Source organism: Spermophilus citellus (genome assembly GCF_964194105.1).
Source record: "Spermophilus citellus genome assembly, contig: SCAFFOLD_263, whole genome shotgun sequence".
Lineage (NCBI taxonomy): Eukaryota > Metazoa > Chordata > Mammalia > Rodentia > Sciuridae > Spermophilus > Spermophilus citellus.
Genome location: NW_027673137.1, coordinates 68,926 through 74,375, shown reverse-complemented (window position 1 = coordinate 74,375; position 5,450 = coordinate 68,926). Strand labels below are relative to the sequence as shown.

At 46.9% G+C, this 5,450-nt stretch overlaps 1 long non-coding RNA gene across 1 annotated transcript; it reads right to left on the bottom strand.

Moving 5' to 3' along the window:
• Nucleotides 1–2,718: 2,718 nt before the first annotated feature.
• On the bottom strand, nucleotides 2,719–4,131 carry LOC308640066. The gene is made up of 3 exons (XR_014020165.1): nucleotides 4,033–4,131; nucleotides 3,354–3,382; nucleotides 2,719–3,269 (listed from the first exon to the last, which is right to left on the bottom strand). It is a non-coding gene; the product is annotated as an uncharacterized lncRNA (long non-coding RNA).
• Nucleotides 4,132–5,450: the final 1,319 nt, after the last annotated feature.

Below are 5,450 nucleotides of genomic sequence, written 5' to 3'. Positions count from 1 at the left end.
TTATCTTTCTGGCTTTCTCAATTCTACCTGTTTACTAGGTTCATTTCTCCAAGTATTAGAGTAACCAGCGCTCATGTTAGAAATCGATATTCCACCCACAGAACTGTTTAGAGTGTGTTGTTCTTACCACGATCATGTCCGTCTGCTTTCTCTTTTGCTCTATGTTGTTTCTCACCAGATGAGAGAGAAACCTGCATCTGTGGATGAGCCTCAGAGAATATCTGCAAAATGAATGACCCCAATGAGTTGTATGAAGATTTCGTGACCATTCGTTTAGACACCATCCAATTTTTGGTCTAAAATGTAGACAAGTCCAGACTGAACAGTCATCCTTTCCACAGGGCAACCTAGCATTTGTGATCCAGATAAACCTGAACTCTATTCTTCCTATGGCTCTGGATTTGTTAAAAGCAGGGCAGAGTTCACAGAAAAGGCATCCCCTGACATCACACTAACAGAGGTGTACACACCCCAAAGAAGGGGAGGAACAAAATTCATTGTAACTCTTTCTCCTTCCCATTCCCCTTCACATGTAAGAGGGTTTTTCAACTCTTATTTAAAAGGATTTTTGAGGAATACTCTTGATATTACATGGGATTTCACATTATAAATGCTAGACTGACAAAGTTTTCATTTTAAAATATGAGACTTAGGTGTTCAGTTGGGGATCTGACACTTGGATCAGACCCCTGCCCAAGGACCCACACGTGCAGGCCACGTGACATACATCTAGATGCATGCTACCTAATATTGCCCTGGGAACGCTGGCAATGTCAGAAAACATGGTGAGATGGCATCTCCAAATTCCATCATTCCCCTGTTGCTGCATCCAGATATATTTCTTTAACACACACTAAAGACATTTTGATCAAATACTCAACATATGGACCGATTTTCTGCATGCATGAGAAACTAAATGGAAAGGTCACCACAGAATAAAAATCGTTCAACGTGGAGCAAATGACAAGTGATTTTCACCAGGTTGTTTAGTGTTTGGCAACCATCACCCTTCGGTAGGAATGTATCCAGTGGCCATCGCACTTACACCATTCATGGTACAGGTCCTTATTCCTCAGTCTCATGTTTCATCTCAATGTTTTTCCTTTTCAAGGCGCTTTCTCACGTGGAAGGACCAGTGGCATTTAGACACCTTTTACCTCCATCACAAAACAAAGTTTAGCTCTAAGTTGACATGATTTCTAGTGCTATTTTCAGATTCTAACCACTTAAGGGGATTTTTAGAAGAAGACTACTTCAAAAGTATTTTCACCTGGCCTCCTTTATTCTTCAACAAGGAAAACAAAAGGAAACCCGGAATAAAAGAGTTGCATGTTGACATACCTGTGGCTGGCTATGTTGAGTGTCACCAGAACTCTCATGCTCTTCCTCTGAGGTCACATCAGAATGGGTCCCTGCTGACAAGTGAATACATTTACTCACAGTCCTTAGGACTGAGTTAGATAAGTGAATGTCGATCTAAGTAGAAAGCGGTAACTGTAACACCAATACAACTAAATGTTCCCAAATACGCTTTCCAAGTCAATTGAATGTTAGGTGAGGAACTCCCGGTTTCCATGTTCCACGGTTTTCCTTTCCTTGTGTTTGCACCTTGGGTTGGACCAGGCACTTGTGCAATCTTGTCAACTACTCTACACTTAGTTCTATCCCTTGGCCATTTTAGTTGGCAACTGGGGTCCTCTGCTGACTGGACTGAACACAGCCATTCTTCAGCCTCTGACTTACAAGCAGCTGTGGATAAGATGTGCCTGTCCATCTGCACCCAACCAACAATGACTTCTTCATGGAGTACTGTTCCTGATCCAAATCATCAACACACAACAGGACACCAGGTTCAATGCACAGCACATCTCCAAGATTCATCTGCTCAAGGTCAATGTGATTTGTTCAGAAACAAACTTGAACTTTCACATGAAAGAAGGGCTGAATGTGGGAAAACGATGGCTGCATTCTAAGCTGCGCCATTGCATGGAGCCCCAAGAAGTGGATGAAGAGGTTCTCAGCAAGGTGAGTGGAAGGGGGGGGTTCATTCAAATTTCACACTGGACACTCAGAAGGGCTTATGGATTCAGAAAGCTGTGTACCACAAACAAAGACAGCCCACAACCTGAAGGCCAACACCAGAGCAGATATTTCTCAGACCAAGGGAGGGAGAGGAGAGGAAGCTGCATTCTAAGTTGGGCCTTGGTGTGTGTTGCTAAGGAGAAACCCAGGATCAAAAATGCTGCCTGAGCTGGTCTGACCACAAGGCTGCTCTCTGCCGTGGTGCTGAAAAGCCTGCTCTTCTCTCCATGGGTGAGGGGAGTGCTGAGGCTGTAGCCGTCCTTGGAGAAGAGCACCACAGTGGATCAGTTCATGAAAACAGCACACACTGACACACACACACACACACACACACACACACACACACAGAAACACAACAACAGGATCATGGCAGTGGCAGTGCCTATCAAGGGACTTCAGCTGTGCCTCCTGAAACATGAGAGAAACTGGTGCAGATTGGATAATACCCATGAGACTTGGGTTGGAAGGGCGATGGGAAACCTGTGTGTCTGGCAGTGAGTGGCACCAGGACCTGAGCAGGCAGAGAAAAGGTCCCAGAGAGAGTGGTTTTTCTGGAAAGAGGTGCAGAGAGAGGAGAGAAGCCAGAGGCAAGTAGCCAGGAAGAAGGAGACGGTGAGAGATGAAACGTTGCAGGCCCACACAGAGGAAGGTGTAAAATGGGTCTGCATTGTCTCAGGATAGAGGGATGGTGAGGACTGATGCAGAGCACAGGGAAGGAGGGACAGGCATAAGGACTCAGTGAGGCACAGCTCCTGTTAGGAAAGATTTCTAGGAAGTTTGAGAAGGCAGGCCTTTCACATTCTGAGCAGAGGCTCAGGTGACATTTGCACAGTAGCTAGATCTCCCCAAAGGCTGGAAACAGGGAGAATGGAAACAGCATCAGAGATCCATGAGAAAGCCCCAGTATGAAATGGAGGGGAAGCAGTTCAGAATGGAGGGATGTTCCCAGGAAGACGGAGGAGAGATCATGTGCTGAGATGACTGCCAGACATTGGGGGCACATCCTCCCACCTCCTTGGGACAATGACCTTACACGTGGGAAGGCTGCTAGCATTTCAGTTGTTTTCACACAGAGATCCCCTGGAACGTTGTAGTGCAAACTTTCCTGATCTGACTGTCTCTGCTTCTGCCTTCCCTGGTTCTGGACATGGGTCGGGCTCCTTTACTGTGATGGGGGGCTCAGCGTGCTTGGAAAGAAGAGAGGACATAAAGAGTGTGCACCTCCCCACTGCAAAGGGAACCATTCAGCATCAATGTAGGGCTTTAATTACCTTCGTGCATTCAGAGGTGTCCCGAGATGCTGAAACACAAAGGGACACACTGTTAATCCAGGTGAAGAGGACCACACAACTCAGACCTTCTTCCACATAGAGCTGAGGTGCATGGTTTCACTCTGCTCAACAGTACGCTATCTGCTGAGTTTCCACGCTGGCTGGTTCTGGCCAAACAACAATTATGTGACTCAAAGCTAATAGAGGAGCTTCGTGAATAGGTTTCCTGAAACATGCAGTTTCTTTCACAAAACTGAGATTATGTGTCAAACAGGCATAAATAGGACAGAAAAGGGTACCTATACCAATGCCAAGGTGCAGACTGATGGGGAGCTCAGCAATCTCCCATGGCAGCCACGAAGAGGGACCCTGAGAGATTCAATGGCAAAGCCCAAGTAAAAACAGAAAAAAATCCCAGCCAAAGGGCTGGGTTTGTGGCTCAGTGACTGAGCGCTTGCCTTGTACATGTGAGGCCCTGGGTTTGATTCTCAGCACCACATAAAAAGAAAGAAACAAACAAACCAACCAACCCAGCCCTCCACGGCCAAAAAAAAACCCACCATTCAAAGTACATATCTTACTAGAAACCTGTCATTTCTCAACAAAGCAAGACATGTGAAGTAGTTAGCTGAGATACTTTGACAGGGACACTAGGACACCTATGGTTTGTTTCTCATACCCCTGTAGGACGCTGGTTCCCCTTGTGCATCCTCTTCTCCTGTATTCTCTGGCATAACCGGATTAGACTTTCGTGATCCCCTCGAGTGAGAACAGATAGACCCCATATCTAAGAAATAAGGTTTGTTCGGTGTAAATGATTGAGACATGGCGATCCAAAGGACCAAGGTGAAATTGGAAGGTCACAACTTTATCAATAATCATTCATCTCTCTCTCTCTCACACACACACACACAAACAAACAAACACCCATATATGACCCAGATTTTGGATGCTTGAAGAACAAATTCTATAAAAAATTCCGTTTACAAACGAGTTTTGTTCTGAGGAAATTAGGAGCACCCTAAGCTCGTGGGAAGGGTGCTCCTGCTGGTACCCAGATTCTGTCTCCTGCCTGCTGGGTGACCTTCTCTTCCTCTGTGTCCCTCTGCTCACCCCCTGGCCCTCACATGTCTTCCTCCTCAGCCCCGCCCCACGCTCCTTGTCCCCTCCTGCCCAGCTCGCCTGACCCTTCACTTCTCACCCAGGTCCTTGGCACTGATGGACCGGGGCCTCCTGGCCTTGTCTGAGGTGGTCCTGGGGCCAGGTCAGGTCTGGTGTGGACAGAAGGGCCCTGCGCTGCACTGGGGGGGGTCTTTCCCAGTTGTCAGGCGGCAGTGGTGGTGCAGGTAGAGACCCCATAGCATCTCTCCCACTCTGTCTTGGGAGGAATTCGTGGTCCATGAAATGAGCCTGGATAGGTAGCACCATGCCATGCCCTGGAGTGGCTCTGCCTTTGAGCTAGCCACCCCAGGCCTAGCTATCCCCACCACTCACATCTTGGTGGTCATTAGTCTTCTTGTGTGTGTGTGTGTGTGTGTGTGTGTCTGTCTGTCTGTCTGAGACACAGATTTTTTTTCCCTTCCTGGTGAGTATACAGCAGTCTCTGCTGGCTTGGATTTTACCTTCCTTAAACAGTATAGCTCAATACTCACATGTGTATTCATTTACATATTTATTTGTTATTTGAATGTGTCTTCCTCTGTGAAATCTTTTTTGAAACTTCTCATCCGTGTTATACTCTGTTGGGACGTGTTCCCCACCCTCCCCCAAATATATGGACAGTACTTTGAGTATTCTGCACTATAAGCACTTGATTGTGAACTAAAAACATCTCCCACTCCAGACCTGACCTTCGAACATGGGACACACAGTGACTCAAAATGACAGTAGTAGGATTTTTTTAGTTTTTCCATTTTTTGGTACCAGGGGTTGAACTCAGGGGCTCTTGACCCCTGAGCCCCATCCCCAGCTGTATTTTGTACTTTATTGAGAGACAGGGCCTCACTGAGTTGCTTAGGGCCTCACCATGGCTGAGGCTGGCTTGGTCTCACGATCCTCCTGCCTCAGCCTCCCGAGCAGCTGGGATGACAGGTGTGC